Source organism: Sciurus carolinensis, chromosome X (assembly GCF_902686445.1).
Source record: "Sciurus carolinensis chromosome X, mSciCar1.2, whole genome shotgun sequence".
Classification (NCBI taxonomy): Eukaryota; Metazoa; Chordata; class Mammalia; order Rodentia; family Sciuridae; genus Sciurus; species Sciurus carolinensis.
This window is the reverse complement of record NC_062232.1, coordinates 53,508,174-53,517,172: the sequence shown is the minus strand read 5'-3', so window position 1 is coordinate 53,517,172 and position 8,999 is coordinate 53,508,174. Positions and strand designations below refer to the sequence as shown.

The following is an 8,999-nucleotide window of genomic DNA, read 5'->3' as shown; positions in this document are numbered from 1 at the left end:
TCCAGTCCTAGCTCCACCTGTGAAATTCCCCTTTGGAAATTGAGCTTGTTGTCTCTCTGTCTGTCTCTGTCTCTCTGTCTCTCTCTCATGCTCCCTGTGAGCATTTGCTTTTGAAAGTAAGTGTAGTGGTTAGGATCATGAACTTTAGAGTCAGAGAGCTAGAGTTCAAATCTCAGCTTTGTCACTTACAAGTTGGTGAACCCCTATGCCTTAATTTCCCCCATCTGTAAAATGGGGATAATGAGAGTACTTACTTAACAGGGTTTTACTGAGGATTAAATGAGTGAATGAATATGAAGTTCTTAGCATAGAGCATGGTACATAGTAGGCACTATATAAGTATTTCCTGTTATTATTGTTCATTTAGATTAATTCATGGTTATTAAACAACTACTGTGTTTCAGGTTAAAAGGTTTGATTCAGCACACAGGACTTTGGGAAATAAAAGATTGTCCCCAGGTCCCAGACCTCTGTATTTACTTTTTTTGTCACTGCCTATGGAGTGACTACTGTTTGCTAGGTACTGTTATATGTTGAGGATTCAGTGGGGATGAAAACAGGCACAATTCCTGCCTTTATTGAACTTACAGTCTAGTGGAGGAGACAGACATTAAAACCAAAAAATGAAAGGGGCTGGAGATATAGCTCAGTGGTAGAGAGCCCTTGAGTCCAATCTCTAGTATCAAGAACAAAACAAAACATAAATCACAAAAAATGTCTGTACACGTGAGTTTGTGAAGTGTCCTTCAGAAAAGGCCAATGTTCCCAGCCTAAGGCATTGAATACAGAAAGAGCTAAAAAAAATGTTAAATGTAACCGAAAGGGTTACTGGGAAAATCAAATACAAAAGTAATATTGAATATCCTATGAGTGCAAGGGACATTGATCCCTTATCCCTTTCTAGGAAAATAAGCACAGCTCTATCTTCTCATCTCCCTCTCTAGTTTGGCCTCCATGATTAGAAGAATTAACATGACTCTTCAGAATTGGGATTAGGGAACTTTTTTGGTATGTCAGGGTGTTCCATTCCCCCATATACCTTAGAGGGCCACCTTACATGCCATGGCTTCCTCTCTTCCTCCTCTTTCTTTTCTTCCTCCTGGGCTAGCTGGGATTCTCAAGCTGCTTCTTAGTGCTGCATAGAGGGGGAGATGTGTTGGAACATGTCTGCTCAGAATTTTCAAGGGAGAAAGGAGATAGGTAAGAGAGGAAGGCCTGGGTCTTCTAGGGGAAAGTAGATGTGGGGAGGCCTGGAATTCGCAGGACAGATGATACCTATGATATCCAGATCTCTCAACTCCTTACAGATCAGGTCTCCCCTCCCCTCCACTTTCAGGGAGGTGAATGGGGGAGATCTAGAAAGGCCTGAAGGTCATATTTGGAGCCAGAGGCAGGGCAGGACCAGACTGTTTTCTGTCTATTTTCCTAATATCAGCTCAGGGCCTGGTGCAGATAAGATGCTCAAGTAATTTCTTGTGGAACTGATAAGGGAGATCAGAACTCCTGGTGCCTCCAAAAAAATGGGCTGGCAGGGCTTGGCCAAAACCTTGATTGGCTACCTTTTCCTCCCCCAAACATGCTGGCTGAGCTGGAGCACTCTTAAGCTCGATGGACAAGTATAACATAAGCACCAGGGAAAATAGAATGAGCAGGAAGAAGAGAAGCACAACCACAGAGAAACCCTAAACCTCCAGCACTCAGGATTTCCCAGTTTCATTTCTACCAACCAACCAAAACTTGGCAAAGTAAACAGAAATGAAGGGAAGGTGACCAAGAAGCACAAAGGTCTGCCAATTTCATTTGCAACTATTTCAGGATTACATGATTTGCATCTCCAAGAAACCCACAATCCAGGGGCTGGGGTTGTGACACAGTGGAAGAGCATTAGCCTAGCATGTGTGAGGCACTGGGTTCAATCCTCAGCACCACATAAAAATAAATAAATAAGATAAAGTATTGTGTCCATCTACAACTAAAAGTATTTTTTTTTTTTTTTTTTTAGCGGTACTAGGGATCGAACTCAGGGCCTTCTGCTTGCGAGGCAAGCACTCTACCAGCTGAGCTATCTCCCCAGCCCTTAACTAAAAGTATTTTTTAAAAAAGAAACCCACAGTCCAGCCAGGTGTGGTGGTACACACCTATAATCCCAGAGACTCAGGAGACTGAGGCAGGAGTATCAAAAGTTCTAGGCCAGCCTTGGCACCTTAGCAAGATCCTGTCTCAAAACTAAAAAAAATTAATAATAAAAAGGGCTGAGGCTGCAGCTCAGTAGTAGAGCACCCCTGGGTTTAATTTCCAGTAACAAAAAGAAACAGAAAAGAAACCCACAGTCTACTGTGGGAAGTGGATGGAAAAGAGACACCTGCTCAGGGTGCTATGGGGTACACAGAAGATAGAAGCACCCCCAGCTCTGGGGCAATCGGGGAAGATCCTGTGGAAGAGAGGGTGCTATTGTGGGGTGAAATGTGCCTCAAAAGGACATTCCAAGAAAGATGGCAATGATTTTGCCAACTGGAAGGAATTGGGTCTAGGATAAGGTGAACTGCAAAGAAATTTTGAAGGAGCAACAGAAAAAAGCAAAGAAAGGAAGAAAGTGGAAGGAAAAGAAGACAAAAGGATCAGGGAGCTCAGAAAGGTTGGGAAAAGTAAGTGTAGCACTGAGAAAGAAGCCCCAGGATTCTTCTTCCTGGATTCAAATGTCAGCCTTCTGAATGACTCATTTCCAGAAACTTTTGTATAGCTGGAGTAGTGCCATAATTTGTTTTCTTCCAAACTCTTCCCTCTGTTATACCCTTATTGGTCTATATATTGTAATTTCAACTCAGTTAAAAAGTTAATGGAGAACCTATTTAATGCCAGGTACCAGGCTAGGTACTATAGACGGCACAAACGTAATCTCTTCATTCAACACATTTTTATTGAGGCCCTATGTACCAGAAGTCTGGTATTGTACTAGCTTTACAATGCTGTGTGTGTTGAGTCATGGGCATAGGCAGATTATGAAAGAAGTGTACACATTAGTGCAGGCCATATAGCCCATCTTGTAGAGTGCCTGCCTCTCATGCTGGAGGCCCTTGTTTGAGTCCCCAGCACTCTGCGATTATGGAAATTACAAACAAACGAAGTGTACACATTATCTATATAAGGATGGAGGTCACTAGAAAATTACAAAGGAGATTAAAGAGAAAGCTAGTAGCTGTGTGACCTTGGAGGAAATACTTTCCCTCTCTGAGTTTGGTTTCCTCATCTGGTAAAAGAGTCTAACGTATTTGTTTGCTGCAAGGATAGTGGTAATATCTGAAAAGCCTCTTGCATGTGCAGGGCCTGCCCCATGGGAGCTGTTTGATGGTACCAATATTTAGCTGTGGGAGTGGGATTGGCAATGGACTCTAACAGGTTCAGAAGTGGGAAACGTGACATTTCCTTTGGGGCCCCAGCATACACAAAAGTTCCCTTTCCCCTCAATTTTGCTCTATACCCAACCAGGTAGTGTCCTTTCCTCTTCTGGGCCTTTGCCTCTGGCAGTTTCTTATCAGCCTGACCAACTCCAACCCATCCTTCAAGACTCAGTGAAAATGTCACTCCCTGTGACTTTGCTCTCTCTTTTAGGTTCTCAAGGTACATTATCTATACTTTTGGGAGAGCACGTAACAGGGAATTAAGTCTATAGCCAACTTGTAGGGCAATGCATTGTGGACAGGACACTTTCAGTACATATTTTGTCTAGCCAGGATATCCACATGATTCAAAAGGGTATTTAGTGAAAAGTCTCCTTCCCACCCCTGGCCTGGAACATCCCAACATTCCTCCCCCTCCAAGGATATTTTTTTCTCCTCCAGGTTCATTTTATCTTTACACAAGCAAACAAGGTCATTTACTTTGCTAAATGAATAAAGAAGCAAGCAGTAAAAACCTGGAAACAATCTAAAGTGTTCAAAATCTGGGTCTGATTAAGTAAGTGATTATATAACCACATTACAGACTAATCCACAGTCATTAAAAGTCACTAAAATTATTGTAAGGCAGACTGTAGAATTATAAACCAAGCTTTAAAAGCAGAATATAAAGCAGACTTCCACACTGAATGTGCTTGGTGAAAAAATGGACTCTTCAGTGAGAAACTGAAATGATCTATCAGTCTGAGAGAGAATTGACTGCTGCTTTAAGGTGAAGGGATTCTGAGTTTTCTTTCATGTAAAGTTGTTTGAATATGAAAAGAAAGAGGCTGAATTATTGTGAATCTGCCTGATGAAGAAGTGTGATTCATGATCGGACTCATTCATTCGGTCATTCATTCAGCAAACATTTGAATGCTTGCTTTGTCAGGAGGAAGAAGCCAGAAACAATCCTGAGCTTTTCAGGATGTGCACTAAGTAGGTGATGGGGACACAAGAAGCTCTGATGGAGAGAGAGGGCTGGGGTGGGATGAGTTCATTTTAAGACTGTTGAATTCCAGTTCTGTTTGTTCATCAAGAGAAGTAGGATGGCAGATGGTAGGAGCTCGGGGGAAAAGGTCAGGTCTAGTGATCGCTATCAGCACACATGTGATCAGGAAATCTGGAGGCAGGGTAGAACTCACCCAGGGAGAATATAGACAAGGAAAGGGGAGGAAAGATTAAATAAAGTAGATAAAGAAGTCTATCTGTAAGTCTGTCAACGCTTCAGATGCCTCTGAGCCAGGGCACCAGGGTAGCAGAGGCCATATCTGTTGCTGAGTGTCAAAGGACCTCAGAGTTCAGACATAAACCCTTCCTCCCTGCCTCTGCTCCCCACGGCCCACATATTCATGGTCCCCGTCTGGTTTTAGTTGTCCTGGAAGACCTGGTAGATGAAGATAGGCTCTGACTGGCTAGGAAATATGCAGTGATTGCTGAGTGAGAGGATGAGGTAGAGGGCTTTGAAGATTTACTGATACAGAGATCAGATGAGGATGTATGGGGAATTGCAGGTGCATCCCTGAAAAGCAAAGAATGGTGGTGGGGGCCAGAAAGTGTGGGTTTTCCCCTAGTGAGTGGGTCTCAGATGTATCCCTGAAGGGGCCAGCAGACAAAGCTGATGGAATTGTTCAAAACATGGGCAGAAAAAGGGGACAGGTTATCTATCCCTAGAACACTGTGCCACCAGGTTGTATTCCCCACTTTCATATGTCCCTGTGCTTCATGCCTCCTAGAGATGCAATGTGACCAACTGAAATGGGCTCTTGGAATTGGGCTGACCTGGAATCCAGGCCCATTCAAAGCTTTGAGAAATCACTTCTCTAAACTTCAATTTCCTCATTTACAAATTCAGGCTATGACAACATCTACCTTTGACAGTTGTGAGGATTAGAAACATCATATGCAAAGCTCCCAGTATATAGTAGGTGCTCAATATATAGCAAGGATTTAGATTCTTCATTTTTGCCTGTAAATGTCTGATGGGTAGCTAAAAGCAGGATTAAAGACTTGTCGTCTCTGCCTCCATTTGTATCTGTATCCTTTACTCTTAAGTCACCTTGGATCCCAGGAACAACAGGTCTGATCTATAAACATCTTGTGATGGATCCAAACTATCGCCCCGGGGAACAACTTTCTTATCCCTGTTACTACACCATACTATGCTGGCCTAAAATATCACTCAGTTATACTTCCTGAGGTATTTGTTACTAGCCAGAACAAGAAGCTGAAATCTCAGATTTTGTTCATTATCCTTTTGTATACATTTGCCAGGGGTGGCCTGGCAGACAGATATGTAAAACCCAGTTCTCAGATTGCACTGATCACACTTCTCTCCTTTGCTGGTCATTTCATCAGACAAAGAAAATCACGCCACAGACCCTTGGCTGGCGGTGGTAGATAGAATATAGATTGAGAAAGCATTAGAGGAGCCCGGGTACAAAACTGTGATTCTGGGCATCATCTCTTTTCATCTATAAATATTTCAGAAGATATTTTGAAAAGACTTGCCTTTAGAAATATAATCCCAAGCTGGGAACTGCAGTATACACCTGTAGCTCCAGCACTGAGGCCAGTGGATGGCAAGTTCGAGGTCAGCTTTAACAATTTAGCGAAATCCTGTCTCAAAATTAAAAAAAAAGCGGGGGGGGGGGGTGGCTGGGGATGTGGCTCAGTGGTTAAGCACCCCTCTGTTAAATCCCTTGTACCAAAAATAAAAGAGGAAATTAAAAGAAGAATCCTTTCCTCTGTCCCCCTAGCTTACCAATAGCCTACTATTCTTATGCCTCACTCTCCTTCCTGTGGTCTTTTATAACTATTCAAAGTGCTTTCACATATTTGATTTCATTTGCTCCCACTCTAGCCTGTGAGGAAAGTAGGACAGCTATTGGCTGTGTCTTGGAGCAGTTACAATAATGAGAGAGCTGGGACTAGAGCCCACATCTCCTTGTTATGGAACGAGTGAACTGTGCCGGGGTTGAGTTGTGCCTTGGCTTCAGTGGGTTGAAAGGAATCTGTGAGGAAATGCTGTGTAGGTGTCGGTGACAGCTGTTGTGCAAGGAGACCGTGGTAACAATATGGTATTGCTGTAGGGTACTTAACAGAGATGGGGCTAAAGTGCCTGTTGGGCTCATGAGTCAAGTTGAGCACTTTCTGGAGTTCAGATAACACAGAGAGGTGGCTTTGGTTTCAAAAGTTTCCCTCTTTTCAAGTTGTTTCATATTTTATTATTATTATTATTCCCCCCCACCCCCAGTACTTGGGATTGCATCCAGGGTTGCTCTACCACTGAGCTACATCCCAACCTTTTTTAGTTTTTTGTTTTGAAGCAGGGTCTTTAGCCAAACTACCAAGGCTGGCCTCCAACTTGCAATCCTGCTTCAGCTCCCAAGTTGCTGGGAGTACAGGCATGTGTGTGACACCATCCCTGGCTTCAAGCTGTTATTTAAAACACAAGTGCAGTCTTTGCTCAGGGGTCACCCAGCTGGGGAGTGGCATATCTAGAGAATTGAGACTTTAAATCAGGACCCTTAACTCCAGTTTTGGGGAGCTTGTTATTTCCACAATCCCAGATTGCTGGGGACTCGAACCCAGGCCTCCAGCATGAGAGGCAGGCACTGTACGAGATGGGCTATATGGCCTGCTCTGCCAGTTTTGGGGAGTTTTAAATCAGCTTATTCAGCCTCCTGCCCTTTCTCAAAAAGGGTGCTGAGAGGAACAAGGATGGAAAGGACAAATTGGTTTGTAATGGCATTAAAAGAAACAAGGCCTCACATTCAACTTTTCCAAATATAACTCGCCTCCAGTTTTCCTCTTGGATATCAGAATGCGTGAAGGGGCACAGAGTGCACATATTTTGGCTAAACGCATATGTTTGTGTGCTCTACTTCTTAGCTATGTGACTGAAGAATGTCACTGATTTCATGTCCCAGATCCAGTTTCTCCCTGTGGAAAATGGAGATAGCATACGTAACTTGCTCAAGATTTGTGAGAATGTATTAGGCAGCATGTATAAAATCATGCAGATGCAGATATACCTGTAAGTATGCTTAATAAGCAGCCGCAAATGCTTCAGGCTAGCTATGAAGCAGTATTGTTCTGCTGAAAGTTTTGAGGAGTCCACGAAACCCAGCTCATTCTAGGACCCTGAAAGGCCTAGCTCTGGTGGGAGTAGAGAAGGTGGTGCTTTTTTGGTTTCTAGCAGTCAGGCCTCTGGGCAGACGGAACTGGGGAGAATGGAAGGAGCTGGACTTGCTCACCGCCTCCTCTGCATATAGCCCCCAGCTGAGGGGGCAGGGGCGGGGGAGCTGGCCTAACCATTTTCCTTTGGTGAGTCAGCTCCTGAGGAATTTGCAGAGCTCCCATGGTGTAGAAGTGGTGGTTTGGGTTGGGTTTTTAAAGCGCTCCCACTTGGAAGTGGCTTTAAGAGGAATAACTAAAAGCACAAGCAGTTGGGAGACACATGGAAAATGACAGAAGCATAGTCTTACAGTGTGAACTTGAGGAAATCAGTTTCTCTGGGACTGTTTCTTCTGTAGAATTGGAAGAAGGCTACCCCCTTTGCAGGTCTTTGTATTAATAGTTGGGAAAGTGCCTGGTGCATATTAGAGGTCCAGTACTTGCTCAAATCCTTCCTCTTCTTGGTGGACAGACCAGTCATTGAGCTGATACCAACCGGAAGCACTTCAGTTGCAAGTTTATTATAAAGATTGCCATTATTCATTGAATTCTCACAGCCCCATACATACACACAGGAAAAGACAGTTCTGTTTGTGTTTTCTTCTTTCTTTTCTTCCCTTTTCCTTCTTTGTGGTACTGGAGATGGAATGCAGGGTTGCTCTACCACCACGCCACATCCCCCAGTTCTTTCATTTAAAATTTATTTTTTGAGACCATGTCTCGATAAGTTGTCCAGGATGGTATGGAAACCATGATCTTCCTGCTTCAACCTCCTGAGTAGCTGGGATTTCAGGCATGTGTCACCATGCCCTACTATAGCACATTCTTGAAATAACAAAATTATAGAGATGGAGAATAGATTTTGGTTACCAGGATTCAAACCCACCTTGTCCAATTTTCCTCTTGGGTATCAGAATACGTGAAGGGGCTTAATTAAGCTGGACCTTCTGGAAAGCCCAATCTTAAATGGACCTAGACCAGGGGGTGATCCTAACCTGACCTGGGTTTGGATCTGAACTCAGGGTGAAGCTTGAGGCAGGAAACTGGTCGAGGCTAAAGGCAGACTGGCAGCAACTGGGAGAGAGCTGAAAACACTGCTTTGCAGATCCACAGGGAATTGAATCTGCTCTACCATTTTCAGGAGCTTGTATGTAAGGGTGAGATGAGTCCTTTATTAAGCAGTATACAAATATATTACTGGTAGTCGTCTTGCTGTCACCACCCACGAAACACAACCTCCTCCTCATCACCTGACAGCCCTCCACTTTCCATCCTATAAACAAGAGGGAACTGAGTCTCCTTTGCAAACCCCTCTCCTAAGCTAGGCTGCAAAAGCTAGAATAGGAGCGCTGAGTCATGTTCCTCTTCAAAGAAAACCTAAGTATA

The 8,999-nt window shown here is 43.7% G+C and overlaps 1 protein-coding gene across 2 annotated transcripts in view; it reads left to right on the top strand.

Moving 5' to 3' along the window:
• Pdzd11 (PDZ domain containing 11) overlaps window positions 1-8,999 on the top strand; it is a 117,058-nt gene that overhangs the window by 94,024 nt on the left and 14,035 nt on the right. The gene's annotated exons all lie outside the window — the stretch shown is intronic.